General features: G+C 48.1%; 2 long non-coding RNA genes across 4 annotated transcripts in view; both read left to right on the forward strand.

Moving 5' to 3' along the window:
- Positions 1–6,737: 6,737 nt before the first annotated feature.
- The window catches only part of LOC140701973 (uncharacterized), a 50,719-nt gene continuing 40,248 nt past the window's right edge, over positions 6,738–17,208 (forward strand). Inside the window, exons 1-7 of one of the 3 annotated variants that reach the window (XR_013538480.1) lie at positions 6,739–8,639; positions 8,732–9,328; positions 9,421–9,490; positions 9,569–10,264; positions 10,357–11,130; positions 11,223–11,496; positions 11,909–12,042. This is a non-coding gene — a long non-coding RNA (uncharacterized LOC140701973). Of the gene's footprint in view, positions 8,640–8,731; positions 9,329–9,420; positions 9,491–9,568; positions 10,265–10,356; positions 11,497–11,908; positions 12,043–17,208 lie in introns of all 3 variants that reach the window. The other 2 variants (XR_013538479.1, XR_013538481.1) reach the window with 2 other exon arrangements.
- On the forward strand, positions 12,174–16,160 carry LOC144584313 (uncharacterized). The gene is made up of 2 exons (XR_013538484.1): positions 12,174–12,582; positions 15,469–16,160. It is a non-coding gene; the product is annotated as an uncharacterized LOC144584313 (long non-coding RNA).

The raw sequence follows: 17,208 nt of genomic DNA on the forward strand, positions 1-17,208 counted from the left end.
TGTCTCTCTCGCATCCCACCAGTTTTGGCATCACTGCTATATAGACAAATGCTATTGACAAATGCTGCAGAATTGGGACAGTCAGATTCACATCGTTTTCTGCCACCGACATGACCAGAGCAGAGATGACGCCACAAGCCGCGATCAAGGTTCGCGAGTGCCAATTTCCTCTCTGCTCTCTGCTGACTCCAGTGTCATGATTTGAAGAGAATAAATTTGGGGGCACCCAAGTTCCAGGAGCGACTTCCCAGCGGAAATATGTTTTCCCACCTGTGTCATCACACTATTTTTGGCTTCCTTTTTAAAACACCAGCAGGGTGAGCAAATCCTATTCTATCAGGTGTCACAGGTTAGATATTTTGGGTGGGCTTTTCATGCCCAGATGTACGCTCACATTTTAGTGTTAATTTTATTTAACAACAACTACACTTATTTAACTTTTTATCTTCCTTTGAGTGGCTACCAGGCTTTCAACGGATCATTGTCATTCTCAGCATAGTGAGATATCTATCTTTGGCTTTTTCATCCTGAGTTTCCTCGTGTAAAGAGAACACGTGCACTCAAAGAAATAGAGAAAAATCCTTTCAGTAGCAGGACTACGGTGATTTTCTGCTCAGAAAAGAACTAGATGTTTCTCCAAGGAAGCTGGACGTTCCTGAGGACGTCCATGTTGATCCTGTGAAATGACAAGCCTGCAAGCTTCCTGCCTTTCAAGCTGAATGGCTTTGGTGCTCCTAGTTGCGCAGTCGTCTCCTCGCCTCCTTGGAGGACCTTCTGTTTGGACGGGAAGGGCACTTTTGTGAGCAGCAGAGAAGGTAACCTTTGGCTTGAATTGGCTTGGGTTGGGGTACAGCGGCTTGGATTTCACTACTCTAGAATTCCTTTGCATAGGGTTTCCAAAGCTTGTCCGAGTCAAGTCCCTTTTATAATAGCCATGCAACTTGTGATTCCCTTCCACATTGACTTAAAAGGCATTTTAATGAGTAAAGAAAATGAAATACAATAGTTTTTTACTGCATATAATTCTCACCTAATATATTAATATCAATGTGAGAAGACGACATGTGTGATGCAGCTGTAAATCTAGTATACCAGATAAAATGTGAAAAGGGGGAAAGTCAATTCAGTTTGTATTTCATTTATTCTTTTGGGTTTTTTAAATGACCCGCCTTTCATGTCTCCTCTCCCCCAGAAATGCCCCCTTTAGGGAAGAGCCCCTCCTACTCAAGTTGACATAAACCCCTCCACCACGGACTCCACCCCATGCCGAAAAGGAAAATCTGCCCAAAAGGGAACTGAAAACAACCAAGAACTACCGGTTGCCTGCAATACCGGTCCCGATGAAAGTGATCTAACTGCGGGCCCAAAACATTAGAATAAAACAGCATTGTCTATACCATATTTAACTGAATAAATGTAAAAATTTTTCAAATAAAAATAACCATCAGAACCCATGCCTTAGAAGAATAAGTTACATTTTGATGATTCCAGGCATCAGTTTGGATATAATTCAGAGGAAGGGGTGTCTCCTGGCTTTGATCCCTGGACTGTCTAGATACAATTTGCATTATCCTTCTCCCCCGTTGCTCTTTGGACTCAAGACCCGAGCTGGTTGGCCTTGGCTTGGGCTGTGGGCTTGGTTCTCCCTTGTTCCTCTGGTCTTGCTCTGGACTGGGTCCTGGTGCCTCTTCTAAAACCTGGCAGGTATTTGGAAACCGAACAGAAAGAAGTTACATTTCTCAGCTCTATTTTTTAAGGAATCAAGTCCAGGGTCTTCTCAAGAACCTGCCTGCTCACCTTCATATCTATGCAATATACAAACCTCTGCAGGTGTGGGGCCTTTCTACAATATTGAATGGACAACCCAATATTTCTTTTCAACTGTTCCTACCAGAGAGATGAAATTCAAACTCTACTAATGTGCTATTAATCCTTCCCCTAACTGATTGTTCCTGCCCTTCCAGGTGGTTCCTGCCTCTCCTGCCATCCTCCAGGTCTCTGCCTTGAAACGTGGTTCCTGCATCTCCAGCCAGTCTCATGGTGGATGCCTTCCAAGGCACTTCCTGCCTCTCCTGCCAGCCTCCTGATGCCGAACTTCCCAGGTGGTTCAGGCATCTCCAGCCAGTCTCGTGGTGGGTGCCTTCCAAGGGGCTGCCTGCCTCTCCTGCCAGCCTCCTGATGCCCGCCTTCCCAGGTGGTTCAGGCATCTCCAGCCAGTCTCGTGGTGGGTGCCTTCCAAGGGGCTTCCTGCCTCTCCTGCCAACCTCCTGATGTCTGCCTTGTCAGGTGGTTCAGGCATCTCCAGCCAGTCTCGTGGTGGATGCCTTCCAAGGGACTTCCTGCCTCTCCTGCCAGCCTCCTGATGCCTGCCTTGCCACGTGGTCCAGGTATCTCCAGCAAGTCTCATGGTGGGTGCCTTCCAAGGGGCTTCCAACCTCTTCTGCCAGCCTCCTGATGTCTGCCTTGCCAGGTGGTTCAGGCATCTCAAGCCAGCCTCGTGGTGCGTGCCTTCCAAGGGGCTTCCTGCCTCTCCTGCCAGCCTCCTGATGCTGGCCTTGCCAGGTTGTTCAGGCATCTCAAGCCAGCCTCATGGTGCCTGCCTTCCAAGGGGCTTCCTGCCTCACCTGCCAGCCTCCTGAGGCCTGCCTTGTCAGGTGGTTCAGGCATCTCCAGCCAGTCTCGTGGTGGATGCCTTCCAAGGGACTTCCTGCCTCTCCTGCCAGCCTCCTGATGCCTGCCTTCCCAGGTGGTTCAGGCATCTCCAGCCAGTCTCGTGGTGGGTGCCTTGCAAGGGGCTTCCTTCCTCAGGTGCCAGCCTCCTGATGCCGGCCTTGCCAGGTGGTTCAGGCATCTCAAGCCAGTCTCGTGAAGGGTGCCTTCCAAGGGACTTCCTGCCTCTCCTGCCAGCCTCCTGATGCCTGCCTTGCCAGGTGGTTCAGGCATCTCCAGCCAGTCTCGTGGTGGGTGCCTTCCAAGGGGCTTCCTTCCTCAGGTGCCAGCCTCCTGATGCCGGCCTTGCCAGGTGGTTCAGGCATCTCAAGCCAGCCTCGTGGTGCGTGCCTTCCAAGAGGCTTCCTGCCTCTCCTGCCAAACTCCTGATGCCTGCCTTCCCAGGTGGTTCAGGTATCTCCAGCAAGTCTCATGGTGGGTGCCTTCCAAGGGACTTCCTGCCTCTCCTGCCAGCCTCCTGATGCCTGCCTTGCCACGTGGTCCAGGTATCTCCAGCAAGTCTCATGGTGGGTGCCTTCCAAGGGGCTTACAACCTCTCCTGCCAGCCTCCTGATGTCTGCCTTGCCAGGTGGTTCAGGCATCTCAAGCCAGACTCGTGGTGCGTGCCTTCCAAGGGGCTTCCTGCCTCTCCTGCAAGCTTCCTGATGCCTGCCTTCCCAGGTGGTTCAAGCATCTCCAGCCAGCCTCGTGGTGGGTGCCTTTCAAGGGGCTTCCTGCCTCTCCTGCCAGCCTCCTGATGCCTGCCTTGCCAGGTGGTTCAAGCATCTCCAGCCAGCCTCGTGGTGCGTGCCTTCCAAGGGGCTTCCTGCCTCTCCTGCCAGCCTCCTGATCCCTGCCTTCCCAGGTGGTTCAAGCATCTCCAGCCAGCCTCGTGGTGCATGACTTCCAAGGGGCTTCCTTCCTCAGGTGCCAGCCTCCTGATGCCTGCCTTGCCACGTGGTCCAGGTATCTCCAGCAAGTCTCATGGTGGGTGCCTTCCAAGGGGCTTACAACCTCTCCTGCCAGCCTCCTGATGTCTGCCTTGCCAGGTGGTTCAGGCATCTCAAGCCAGACTCGTGGTGCGTGCCTTCCAAGGGGCTTCCTGCCTCTCCTGCAAGCTTCCTGATGCCTGCCTTCCCAGGTGGTTCAAGCATCTCCAGCCAGCCTCGTGGTGGGTGCCTTTCAAGGGGCTTCCTGCCTCTTCTGCCAGCCTCCTGATGTCTGCCTTGCCATGTGGTTCAGGCATCTCAAGCCAGCCTCGTGGTGCGTGCCTTCCAAGGGGCTTCCTCCCTCTCCTGCCAGCCTCCTGATGTCTGCCTTCCCAGGTGGTTCAGGCATCTCAAACCAGCCTCGTGGTGGGTGCCTTCCAAGGGGCTTCCAACCTCTCCTGCCAGCCTCCTGATGCCTGCCTTCCCAGGTGGTTCAGGCATCTCAAGCCAGACTCGTGGTGCGTGCCTTCCATGGGGCTTCCTTCCTCAGGTGCCAGCCTCCTGATGCCGGCCTTCCCAGGTGGTTCAGGTATCTCCAGCAAGTCTCATGGTGGGTGCCTTCCAAGGGACTTCCTGCCTCTCCTGCCAGCCTCCTGATGCCTGCCTTGCCACGTGGTTCAGGTATCTCCAGCAAGTCTCATGGTGGGTGCCTTCCAAGGGGCTCCCAACCTCTTCTGCCAGCCTCCTGATGTCTGCCTTGCCATGTGGTTCAGGCATCTCCAGCCAGCCTCGTGGTGGGTGCCTTTCAAGGGGCTTCCTGCCTCTCCTGCCAGCCTCCTGATGCCTGCCTTGCCAGGTGGTTCAGGCATCTCAAGCCAGACTCGTGGTGCGTGCCTTCCAAGGGGCTTCCTGCCTCTCCTGCCAGCCTCCTGATGCCTGCCTTCCCAGGTGGTTCAAGCATCTCCAGCCAGCCTCGTGGTGCGTGCCTTCCAAGGGGCTTCCAACCTCTCCTGTCAGCTTCCTGATGCCTGCCTTCCCAGGTGGTTCAAGCATCTCCAGCCAGCCTCGTGGTGCGTGCCTTCCAAGGGGCTTCCTGCCTCTCCTGCCAGCCTCCTGATGCCTGCCTTCCCAGGTGGTTCAAGCATCTCCAGCCGGCCTCGTGGTGCCTGCCTTCCAAGGGGCTTCCAACCTCTCCTGCCAGCTTCCTGATGCCTGCCTTCCCAGGTGGTTCAAGCATCTCAAGCCAGTCTCGTGAAGGGTGCCTTTCAAGGGGCTTCCTGCCTCTCCTGCCAGCCTCCTGATGCCTGCCTTGCCAGGTGGTTCAGGCATCTCAAGCCAGACTCGTGGTGCATGCCTTCCAAGGGGCTTCCTGCCTCTCCTGCCAGCCTCCTGATGCCTGCCTTCCCAGGTGGTTCAAGCATCTCCAGCCGGCCTCGTGGTGCGTGCCTTCCAAAGGGCTTCCAACCTCTCCTGCCAGCTTCCTGATGCCTGCCTTCCCAGGTGGTTCAAGCATCTCCAGCCAGCCTCGTGGTGCGTGCCTTCCAAGGGGCTTCCTGCCTCTCCTGCCAGCCTCCTGATGTCTGCCTTCCCAGGTGGTTCAGGCATCTCAAACCAGACTCGTGGTGCGTGCCTTCCAAGGGGCTTCCTGCCTCTCCTGCCAGCCTCCTGATGCCTGCCTTGCCAGGTGGTTCAGGCATCTCAAACCAGACTCGTGGTGCATGCCTTCCAAGGGGCTTCCTGCCTCTCCTGCCAGCCTCCTGATGCCTGCCTTGCCAGGTGGTTCAGGCATCTCAAGCCAGACTCGTGGTGCGTGCCTTCCAAGGGGCTTCCTGCCTCTCCTGCCAGCCTCCTGATGCCTGCCTTCCCAGGTGGTTCAGGCATCTCCAGCCAGTCTCGTGGTGTGTGCCTTCCAAGGGGCTTCCAACCTCTCCTGCCAGCCTCCTGATGCCTGCCTTCCCAGGTGGTTCAGGCATCTCAAGCCAGACTCGTGGTGCGTGCCTTCCAAGGGGCTTCCAACCTCTCCTGCCAGCTTCCTGATGCCTGCCTTCCCAGGTGGTTCAAGCATCTCCAGCCAGCCTCGTGGTGGGTGCCTTTCAAGGGGCTTCCTGCCTCTCCTGCCAGCCTCCTGATGCCTGCCTTGCCAGGTGGTTCAGGCATCTCAAGCCAGCCTCGTGGTGCGTGCCTTCCAAGGGGCTTCCTGCCTCTCCTGCCAGCCTCCTGATGCCTGCCTTCCCAGGTGGTTCAAGCATCTCCAGCCAGCCTCGTGGTGCGTGCCTTCCAAGGGGCTTCCAACCTCTCCTGCCAGCTTCCTGATGCCTGCCTTCCCAGGTGGTTCAAGCATCTCCAGCCAGCTTCGTGGTGCGTGCCTTCCAAGGGGCTTCCTGCCTCTCCTGCCAGCCTCCTGATGCCTGCCTTCCCAGGTGGTTCAAGCATCTCCAGCCGGCCTCGTGGTGCCTGCCTTCCAAGGGGCTTCCAACCTCTCCTGCCAGCTTCCTGATGCCTGCATTCCCAGGTGGTTCAAGCATCTCAAGCCAGTCTCGTGAAGGGTGCCTTTCAAGGGGCTTCCTGCCTCTCCTGCCAGCCTCCTGATGCCTGCCTTGCCAGGTGGTTCAGGCATCTCAAGCCAGACTCGTGGTGCGTGCCTTCCAAGGGGCTTCCTGCCTCTCCTGCCAGCCTCCTGATGCCTGCCTTCCCAGGTGGTTCAAGCATCTCCAGGCAGCCTCATGGTGCGTGCCTTCCAAGGGGCTTCCAACCTCTCCTGCCAGCTTCCTGATGCCTGCCTTCCCAGGTGGTTCAAGCATCTCCAGCCAGCCTCGTGGTGCGTGCCTTCCAAGGGGCTTCCTGCCTCTCCTGCCAGCCTCCTGATGCCTGCCTTGCCAGGTGGTTCAGGCATCTCAAGCCAGACTCGTGGTGCGTGCCTTCCAAGGGGCTTCCTGCCTCTCCTGCCAGCCTCCTGATGCCTGCCTTCCCAGGTGGTTCAAGCATCTCCAGCCAGCCTCGTGGTGCGTGCCTTCCAAGGGGCTTCCTGCCTCTCCTGCCAGCCTCCTGATGCCTGCCTTGCCAGGTGGTTCCTCCAGCTCCAGCCAGACTCGTGGTGCGTGCCTTCCAAGGGGCTTCCAACCTCTCCTGCCAGCTTCCTGATGCCTGCCTTCCCAGGTGGTTCAAGCATCTCCAGCCAGCCTCGTGGTGCGTGCCTTCCAAGGGGCTTCCTGCCTCTCCTGCCAGCCTCCTGATGCCTGCCTTGCCAGGTGGTTCCTCCAGCTCCAGCCAGCCTCGTGGTGCCTGCCTCCCAAGGGGCTTCCTGCTTCACCTGCCAGCCATTGGGTGCCTGCCTTTCAAGGTTGCTCCTGCCTCACCTGCCAGCCTTCAGGTGCCTGCCTTCCAAGGGGGTCCTGACTCACCTGCCAGCCTCCTTGTTCATACTTTCCTGGGTGGTTCCTGCCTTGCCTCTCCTTGGATCCCTGGATGCTTCTGCCTTGATACAGTTCCACCTGGCTTTGGTCCCTCGACTGTCTGACTACAGTTTGCTTTATCCTTCTACTCTGCTGTTGTTTAAACTCAAGACTCGAGCTGGTTGGTCTTGGCTTGGGCTGTGGGCTTGGTTCGCCCTTTTTCCTGTGTTCTTGCTCTGGACTGGATCCTGGTGCCTCGTCTAACAAACCCTGTGATGTATTTGAAAATGGAACACATTTCTTGGCATTAGATCTTCATGCAATCAAGCAGCAAGTATCCTCGGGAACCTGAATTAGAAAGCCAGATTCATATCCATGCATGTTATACTCCTCTGCTGGTGCAGTGCCTTTCGACAACATTAAATAGAGAACCCGGTATTTCCTTGGGGGAGTTGCTGCAAAAGAGAGATGAAATTCTTACTTTTCAATAGAAATTGCTGGGTGTCCTAAAGCAAAATTGCCACGAGTGATGGATTCCATGCTTGCTTTGCTCCAGTCCTCAGGAGTGCCACCTGTGAAAGCTGGGGACTTGGCGATATACGAACAAGCAGGCCTATTCCTCAACCACAAAGATATCCAGCCGCACTGTGGTATTGATCCTTAAATTCCCTGGTTGTTCCTGACTCGCCTACCAGCCTCCTGGTTCGCCTTGCCTCTCCATTCATCCCTTGACGCTGCTGCCTTGATATGTTTCCTCCTGGCTTTGATCCCTGGACTGTCTGACTACAGTTTGCATTATCCTTCTACATGGCTGGTCTTTGGACTCATGGCCCTAGCTAGTTGGTCTTCGCTTGGGTTGTCGGCCTGGTTCTACCTTGTTCCTGTGGTCCTGCTCTGGACTGGATTCTGGTGCCTCTTCTACCGAACCCTGTGATGTACAGTGGTGCTGCGCTTAACAAGCGCATCGTTTAACGACAAATCCACATAGCAATTTTTTTTCGATAGTTTTTGCGATCGCATTGTAATGTTTTAAATGGTAAAATATCGCTTTGCGATGATTGGTAAGCTGTTTCGGATTTTAAAAGGCCATCCGCTATGTTTCCCGCCCATTCCTCGCTTACGGGACAGTGAAAATGGCGGCCGTATTTTGCATTTTCACATAACAGTGAGTTTTTTGCCCATAGGAACACATTAAACGTGTTTTAATGCATTCTTATGGGCTTTTTTGTTCCGCATAGCGACGAATCCGTATAGCAACGATTTTTCTGGAACGGATTATCGTCTCTATGCGGGGCAACACTGTACTTGAAAACAGAACACGAAGAAGTTACATTTCGTGGCTCTAGACTATCATGCAATCAAGCAGCAAGTATCCTTGGGTACCTGAATTACACAGACCAGCTTCATATCTATACATGTTACACTCCTCTGCTGGTGCGATACCTTTCTACAATATTGAATGAGGAACCCAATATTTCCTTGGGCAAGTTGCTGCCGGAGAGATGAAATTCTTCCTTTTCAATAGAAATTGCTGGGTGTCATAAACAGCTGTTGCACCAACATCCTACGTGAGAATTGTGGACGATGAAAACAAGAACTCAGGACAAGGGTTGGTCTGAAGTTTGTATTCATCAGTTCAGCTTTCTGTCTGCTTTTTCTGTCTGTTTAACTGTCCATCTACTTATTTGTCTCTCCATATAGGTTACAACACGTGGAATGACCAAGGCAGTTGGAAATACGATAACATACAGTGTGATGGTATCGATAATATGTAAGATGAACAATGCACTTTTGGAAGATTAATTGCCATGAGTGATGTATTCCATGCTTGCTTTGCTCCACTCCTCAGGACTGCCACCTGTGAAAGCTGGGGACTTGGATATATAAGAACAATCCTTGCCAGTAGGCCTATTCCTCAGCCACAAAGATCTCCAGCCGCACTGTGGGATTGATCCTTCCATTGCCTGGTTGTTTCTGACTCACCTGCCAGCCTCCTGGTTCCTGCCTTGCCTCTCCTTTCATCCCTGGACTCTGCTGCCTTCATGTGTATCCTCCTGGCTTTGATCCCTGGACTGTCTGACTACAGTTTGCGTTATCTATGCATGTTATACTCCTCTGCTGGTGCACTGCCTTTCTACCACATTAAATGGAGAACCCAGTATTTCCTTGGGAGAGTTGCTCCTGGAGAGATGAAATTCTTACTTTTCAAAAGAAGTTTCTGGCAGTCCTAAACAGCTGTTGCACCAACATCCTATGTGAGAATTGTGGACGATGGGAACAGGAGAACTCAGGACGAGGGTTGGTCTGCAGTTCGTATTCATCAGTTCAGCTTTCTGTCTGTTTTTTCTGTCTGTTTAACTGTCCATCTACCTATTTGTCTCCCCATATAGGTTACAACACGTGGAATGACCAAGGCAGCTGGAAGTACGATAACATACATTGTGATGGTATCAATAATATGTAAGTTGAACAATGCACTTTTGGAAGATTAATTGCCATGAGTGATGTATTCCATGCTTGCTTTGCTCCACTCCTCAGGATTGCCACCTGTGAAAGCTGGGGACTTGGATATATAAGAACAATCCTTGCCTGCAGGCCTTTTCCTCAACCACAAAGATCTCCAGCTGCACTGTGGGATTGATCCTTCCATTGCCTGGTTCTTCCTGACTCACCTGCCAGCCTCCTGATTCCTGCCTTGCCTCTCCTTTCATCCCTGGACTCTGCCGCCTTGATATGGTTCCTCCTGTCTTTGATCCCTGGACTGTCTGGCTACAATTTGCATTATCCTTCTACTCGGCTACTCTTTGGACTCAAGACCCTACCTGGTTGGTCTTGGCTTGGACTGTGGGCCTGGTTCTCCCTTGTTCCTGTGGCCTTGCTCTGGACTGGGTCCTGGTGCCGCTTCTACCGAACCCTGTCAAGTATTTGGAAACCGAACACAAAGAAGTTACATTTCTCTGCTCTACTTTTTTGCAATCAAGTAGCGAGTATTCTCAATAACCTGTCTGAATTACAGAGCTCGCCTTCATACCTATGCAATCTATAATCCTCTGCAGGTGTGGAGCCTTTCTACAATACTGAATGGAGAAGCCAATATTTCCTTTGGAGTCTTCCTGCCAGAGAGATGAAATTCTAACTCTCCCAATACAAATTGCTAGGTGTCCTAAACAGCTGTTGCACCGACATCCTACGTGAGAATTGTGGACGATGGGAACAGGAGAATTCAGGACGATGGTTTGTCTGCAGTTCATATTCATCTCTTCAGCTTTCTGTCTGTTTTTTCTGTCTCTTTAACTGTCCATCTACTGATTTCTCTCTCCATATAGGTTACATGTACAACATCTGATATGACCAAGGCAGCTGGAAATACCACAACATACAGCGTAATGGTATCAATAAAATGTGAGTTGAACAATGCAGTTTCGGAAGCTAAATTGCCACAATCGATGGAGTCCATGCTTGCTTTGCTCCGCTTCTCAGGAATGCCACCTGTGAAAGCTGGGGGCTTGCCTATATAAGAACAAGCCTTCCCGCCAGTCCTTTTCCTCAACCACAAAGATCTCCTGCCGCACTGTGGTATTGATCCTTCGATTGCCTGGTTGTTCCTGACTCGCCTGCCAGCCTCCTGATTCCTGCCTTGCCTCTCCTTGCATCCCTGGATGCTGCTGCCTTGATATATTTCCTCCTGGCTTTGATCCCTGGACTGTCTGGCTACAGTTTGCATTATCCTTCTACTTGGCTGCTCTTTGGACTCAAAACCCTACCTGGTTGGTCTTGGCTTGGACTGTGGGCCTGGTTCTACCTTGTTCCTGTGGCCTTGCTCTGGACTGGGTCCTGGTGCCTCTTCTACCGAACCCTCTCAATAACCTGTCTGAATTACAGAGCTCGCCTTCATACCTATGCAATATATAATCCTCTGCAGGTGTGGAGCCTTTCTACAATACTGAACGGAGAAGCCAATATTTCCTTTGGAGTCTTCCTGCCAGAGAGATGAAATTCTAACTCTCCCAATAGAAATTGCTGGGTGTCCTAAACAGCTGTTGCACCGACATCCTATGTGAGAATTGTGGACGATGGGAACAGGAGAATTCAGGACGATGGTTTGCCTGCAGCTCATATTCATCACTTCAGCTTTCTGTCTGTTTTTTCTGTCTCTTTAACTGTCCATCTACCGATTTCTCTCTCCATATAGGTTACATGTGCAACACGTGATATGATCAAGGCAGCTTGAAATACCATAACATCCTATGCAATGGTGTTAACAATACGAAAGTTGAATAATGCACATTTGGAAGCTAAATTGCCACGAGCCATGGAGCCCATCCTTGGCTCGCTCACCATCTACTAAGCTACGAGTATATGAGGGAAGAATATCATGAAAACAAGAGAGGGAGTGCAAGGATCAGCTCCTGCCCTAGCAGAAATTTTGTCATCCGGATTTTCCTAGTTAACTCAAACCAAGATTGGTAAGTACAGGCCATATAATATGGAAGACATGGCCGATCAGTTTTATAATAAAATAACTGTAGGCTCTCAAGGCAATGGCAGCAAATTTTTCCAGGGTTTTCTAGGTAAAGAATACACAGAATGGGTCACCCTTCCTTTCTAATGAGGACCTCTTGGGACAGTGCAGCTTGCCCATACCTACACAGACTGCTTCTTTCCCTAAGAGGCACGGTGGGGAATCAAACCCACAACCTCAGAATCTCCAGCCAGGCCAAAACCCCTGAGCAGTTTAGCCAGCCTGTAGATGCGGTTCTGTTACAGTTCCCAGAATGGCCCAAGCAGAAGGACTTTTTTGAGAATTGCCACATTTCTTGCTGTCAAGAATTTGATTTGGAGAGATTGCTAAACTTCCTGATTGTGCTTTCTTTGCAGGTATCTTTTTGCTGACTGCTTTGGGGATCTTTCAGCTCCACTTTAGTGAGTTACCGGAACAGAGACAGACACTCTTTCCAAAAGTTGGTCCTTTTTGCTACGCTTTGTGAACTGTGATCTCAATTTTGCAACAGGTAAATGTGAGGGGCACTCTCCTTGGAAATCTCTGCTTCTGTTTTCAATTTTCAGTCAGTGGAAGTTCTTCTTTTTAGTAGCCAGAAGAGACCTCCGTACACCCGAGAGAGGTATATGCTCTATGAATGGGGGACCTTCATTCTGTAGTCCAAAATATAAGTCGTTAGGGATAAGCCATCTTGAACGAAAGGTCGTTTTCCCGTCTGGTCTGAATGACTCAGCATTTGGGAATGGTGCAAGCAAAGGGTTATTCATGTGTCCAAAGTGTTCCTGATGCAATATTTCCTGAATTGCTGAATTTCCTGTGCATAAGTAGCATTGGATGAGCTTTGTTTGATTTTCTCTACAACTTCTTTTCTCTCTTGAAATATGGAGCTTCCTCACCTACAAATTCTCATGCTTGGGAAAAGGAGATGAAGGCCATAAGGTCATCCCAATGTAACCAGCTGACCCTGATGCACCCGCCCCGTTAGAAAGAAACACCTTAAGAACACGGCCAAACAGCCCCGAAAACTTATAACAACCGTCGGATGCCAGCCGTAAAAGCCTTTGAGAATACAAGTTTCATTGTAGTTTTTTAAAATATTTATTCATTTATTTATTTAATACCTTGGAATAGGGTATGGGATGCAGAGGGTAAAGAGGAATGGAAGGGGAAAAAAGAGGAGGGGGATGAAAAAAACAAAATATACTGACATCCAGTCTATTCATATTGCAATATCAAAATCCAAACTTTCCACTTTTCTACTATTTACTGCCATCCAGATTTTAACTCACATTTACATCCTAGTTGAGATCTATGTTATTCAAACAGTCTCTGGTGACTCGAACCATTTATAAAATACAGTGGTGCCCCGCATAACGAGCGATTCGTTTAACGACGAATCCACATAACGATGTGTTTTTTGCAATTGCAAAAGCAATCACATAACAGTCTTTCAAAACTTCTCATAGAATGTCCATTTCTGCCACTTCCCGTATCTTCTAAATAAGTTCCTCTTGTTTCGGTATCACCGGTCTTTTCCAATTTTTGGTGCAAAAAATTCTGGCTCCAGTGACTATATATATAACTAAGCACTTTTTGTCTTAACTATGTTGTCTGGTATCATACTCAATAGAAACAGTTCTGGAGTTAGTGGAACCTTACAAAGCAATATTGTTTTTGTAAGAAAGTATGCACTCACATCCATTGTGGTTTCACTACTCTGCAAGTCCACCACATATGATATAAACGTCCCTCGTATGCTTCACACTCCAACAAACATTTGACACATGTGTATAAATCTTTGACAATTTTTCCGGAGTCATATGCCACCTGTAAAACATCTTCTATATGTTCTCCTTGAAATTAACTGATTTTGTAAGCTTTATATTATTTTGCCATTTTTGCAACCATTGATCAGTAGCAATATTATGCCCTATGTTTTATTCTTTAACGATCTCGATTTGCATTTGAATTTCTAACAAATAATTTTACATTTTCTTATCTTTTAAGCCTAACAGGAGTTTATCAAATATTGTTTGTTCTGGGTAAAACCCCTCTATTTTGTCTTTTCTGTACCTGGACTCCCCCTATGCTCTGGACCACCAGTCTATATATATGTTTTGTGTCTCTAACTCTTCTTTAGACATTAACTCACAGTCTTTTTTCAATAAATCTTGATATCTTAGAAGCTTCGCATCAGTCATAAGATTAGGTTGTGTAAAGACCTCTATAGGTGATACCTCGACTGGTGTTTTTTGGTAAATTTTTGAATAATCTATTTCCAAATTCCTAATAGAGCTCTTCTTATCATATGGGAATTGAAATGTTTTTGCTCTTTATCTTTTTTACACCACAGAAAAGCATGCCAAACGAGCTGCAAATCATGTCCTTCCAAATTGAGTAGTCTATCCTTTTCCAAGGTTATCCATTCCTTTATCCAGTCTAATACACAGGATCTGTAATGGAAAACCCAATCTGGACGACCAAAACCTGCTCTCTGTTTGGCATCTTGCATTGCTTTAATTTTGATTCTTGGTTTTTTACCTTGCCACACAAATCTCATAATTATCTTAGTAAGTTCTTGAAAAAAGAACTGTTTTAATATTATGGAAATTGTCTGAAATAGAAATAAAATTTTAGGGAGAATATTCATTTTAATGGTTGCTATTCTTCCTATCAATAATAACTAAAATTTGTCCCATCTTTCAAGGTTGATCTGTATCTCTTTGATCAACTTCATATAATTATCTTTGAATAATGTGCTCATTTTCTTTGTGATTTGGATCTCTAAGTATCTAACTCTCTTTCCTTCTTGGAAGTTAGTCTTTTCTATTAGCTTCTGTCATTCTTGTTCTCTCAGATTTTTAACAAGTATTTTTGTTTTCTTTTGGTTTATTTTCATTCTTGCCATATCGCCAAAGTTTTTCAGCATCTCCTTCAGATCTTCAATTGAGTCCATTGGGTCTTCCAATATAATGACTAGGTCATCAGCAAAGGCTGATGGCAAGTCAGTTTCATTTTGCTGTGTTTCCATGCATATTCTTTCTCAGATACTTTATCTACAGTGGACCCTCTACTTATGGAATTAATCTGTATTGGAAAGGTGGCTGCAGGTCGAAAAGTCTGTAGGTCGAGTCTCCATTGACCTACAGTGCATTGAAAACTGATTAATCCTGTAACTGGCTGGTTTTGTTCCATTTTTGTTCCACTTTGGTTTTTTTCTGGTTTGCAGGCCAATTCTCTGGCTGCAAGTTGAACCTATATTTTGCGGACAGAGAAGTCTGTAACTCAAAAAGTCTGCAAGTCGAGCCATCTGTAAGTAGAGGGTCAACTGAACTTCCTTTCTGTTGTATAAATTCCAATAGAAATCCTCAGCAATCTTTCTTATTTCTTCTTGTTTAAATTTCTCAATCCCTGTTTTATCTTTCAATGTTCGTTATTATTGTTTTCTCCTTCTCTTTCCTTAATTTATGTGCAAACCATCTCCTCAGTTTATTTGTGTTTTCAAAAAAAATTTGCTTTACAAATTTAAGGTTCTTTGCAGTTTTTTCGGTGAGCAATATATTTCTCTGGTGTTGTACAAACTTTATCTTCTCTTTCATCTCTGTATTTCTCGGGTTTCGTTTCAACTGTAACTCATCTGAGGCTAATCAATTTTCCAAAATCTTATCTTTTTTCTCTCTCTTTTTTTGTTTTGCTGCAAATCTTATAGCTACTCCCCTAAAAAAAGTGCCTTACTTTCCTCCCAAACCATTATTATTTAGAACACAACCAAACAGTCCAGAAAACCCACAACAACCATCGGATCCCGGCCATGAATGCCTTCGAAAATACAAGTTTCATTGTAGTTTAATCAGAGCAACATAATGCATCCTCTTCTCTTTGAGCTGTACGTGAAATGTATGAATTCTGTTCTTCAATGACATTTCTTTAATCACAGAGGCAAGACATCAGGATACTTGCACCTGCATTGCTTTGAAAAACGAAAGACGTGGCCGGAACCTCGACGGTCTTCGATGCTCCCTTCCAGAATAGTGCAGCCAGTCACGCTGACTGAAGAGTATTTGGAAAGAGATGTCATCAATTAGCACCTGTTTTCAAGAACCTGTCTGAATTACAGAGCTGAGCTTTATATAAATGCATGTTGCAAATCCCTATTGGTGTTGTGTCTTCGTTCTTGCCTTTCCTCTATCTTAAAATTGTATTAATTTTATTGTAAATTGTTGTTGCTGTAAGCCGCCTAGAGTGGTCCTATGTGATTCAGATAGGCGGGATATAAATTAAATAAATAAATCAATAAAATATTATCAATATTGAAAACAAAACCTAATGTTGTTGAGGTTTTTATTTTAATGTTGCTGTCAGAGAGGTGAAATACTTAAGTTTCTGATGAAGAAAAAATTTTCAACATCCACGTAACACCAGGTGTGCCAGAAATTGACATTTTTACACATTCATCAAGCTTTCCATAGAGATCACATCATTTTGGCTTGTTATTTAAGCATCTAAACTTTACGATTCAGGTGAGGACGGTTTCTTTCATCAACCCATTTTTTACACACCTCAATGCCTTCTTATTAAAGATTTTGCATACATTTTGGCCCCTTTGTATCAGTGCCCATTTGTCTCTGCTTTCGACCTGGCTGGAGATGTAGGCTTTTCACTAAGATAGCTGTGTGTGTCCCAGAAAGAGCTTTTTAAACATGCCTGCCATTATGGATGGAAAGGGTAGAGGTGACACTCAAAGTATGATGTTGAAAATCTCTGGAAGGACTTCTTGGCATTTGTAATCCCTCCCTGAAAGGTTGCTTTGATGTTCTCAATTGGAGGAACGTAGCAACAAGTCCTATAAAGGTTCCCCATCAACACACATCTGTCATCCCTAGAGACCAGGAGACTTTGAACGTTCTTGAGGTCAATGGGTCTTCTCGCTGACCTTTGAGTCTGGTCCTAGCCAGCAAAGGAAGTGCCGCCACTGCAGTTCTTAGGGGCACATCCACAGGCTGGCCAAAAATGGACTCAAGAACCCCGGAGCGTGCTCTGTATTTGCTGACTAGAAGGAGACTTGAGTGTTAAGGCTCTAGTTCCACTAAGGAATGAAATTTCAGCCATTTTGGCTTCCCCAAAGTGCCACACCAGTGTGGAAAAAGATCAAAAAGTACCAGCTGTTTAGTTCACATTTCTTGTTTTTACATCACATCAAGTCAGAACTGGATTCTAGCAACTCTAATAGAAATCTCCAGGTACTTCAAGAGCGCTTTTATCAGTTCCACACCCTCAGGGAGTTTCCATGACTGAGCAAGGATTTCAGCTGAGGCCACGTGAGTCTTGTTGCGCTCCTCCTTCCCTCCCTCCCTCCCTCCCTCCCTCCCTCCCACACATGCCTCAAAGCCCATCACACACCGCCTTTTCCCTTTGAGTGACGGCCCTCAAGAGACAGCCAGCTGGGGAGTTGGTACACCCATCAATGGGCTTGATTCACCCGTAACTATATTGAACCCGTGGCCAAAGCCCCTCTGGCCCTCCCACGCCTTCCCACTAAGCCAGGATGGTTAAAAGGTTATCCACATGATTCGGGGTCTTCAGAGGTGTCTCCTGTGCAGGGACCCACCTTCTTAATGTTCTCCCTGGTCCCAGTGGAGTCTTTCCCTCCAAGGTCCTTCTCGCCTCCAGGAAGAGG

Source organism: Pogona vitticeps, chromosome 9, assembly GCF_051106095.1.
Source record: "Pogona vitticeps strain Pit_001003342236 chromosome 9, PviZW2.1, whole genome shotgun sequence".
In the NCBI taxonomy this organism is placed as follows: Eukaryota; Metazoa; Chordata; class Lepidosauria; order Squamata; family Agamidae; genus Pogona; species Pogona vitticeps.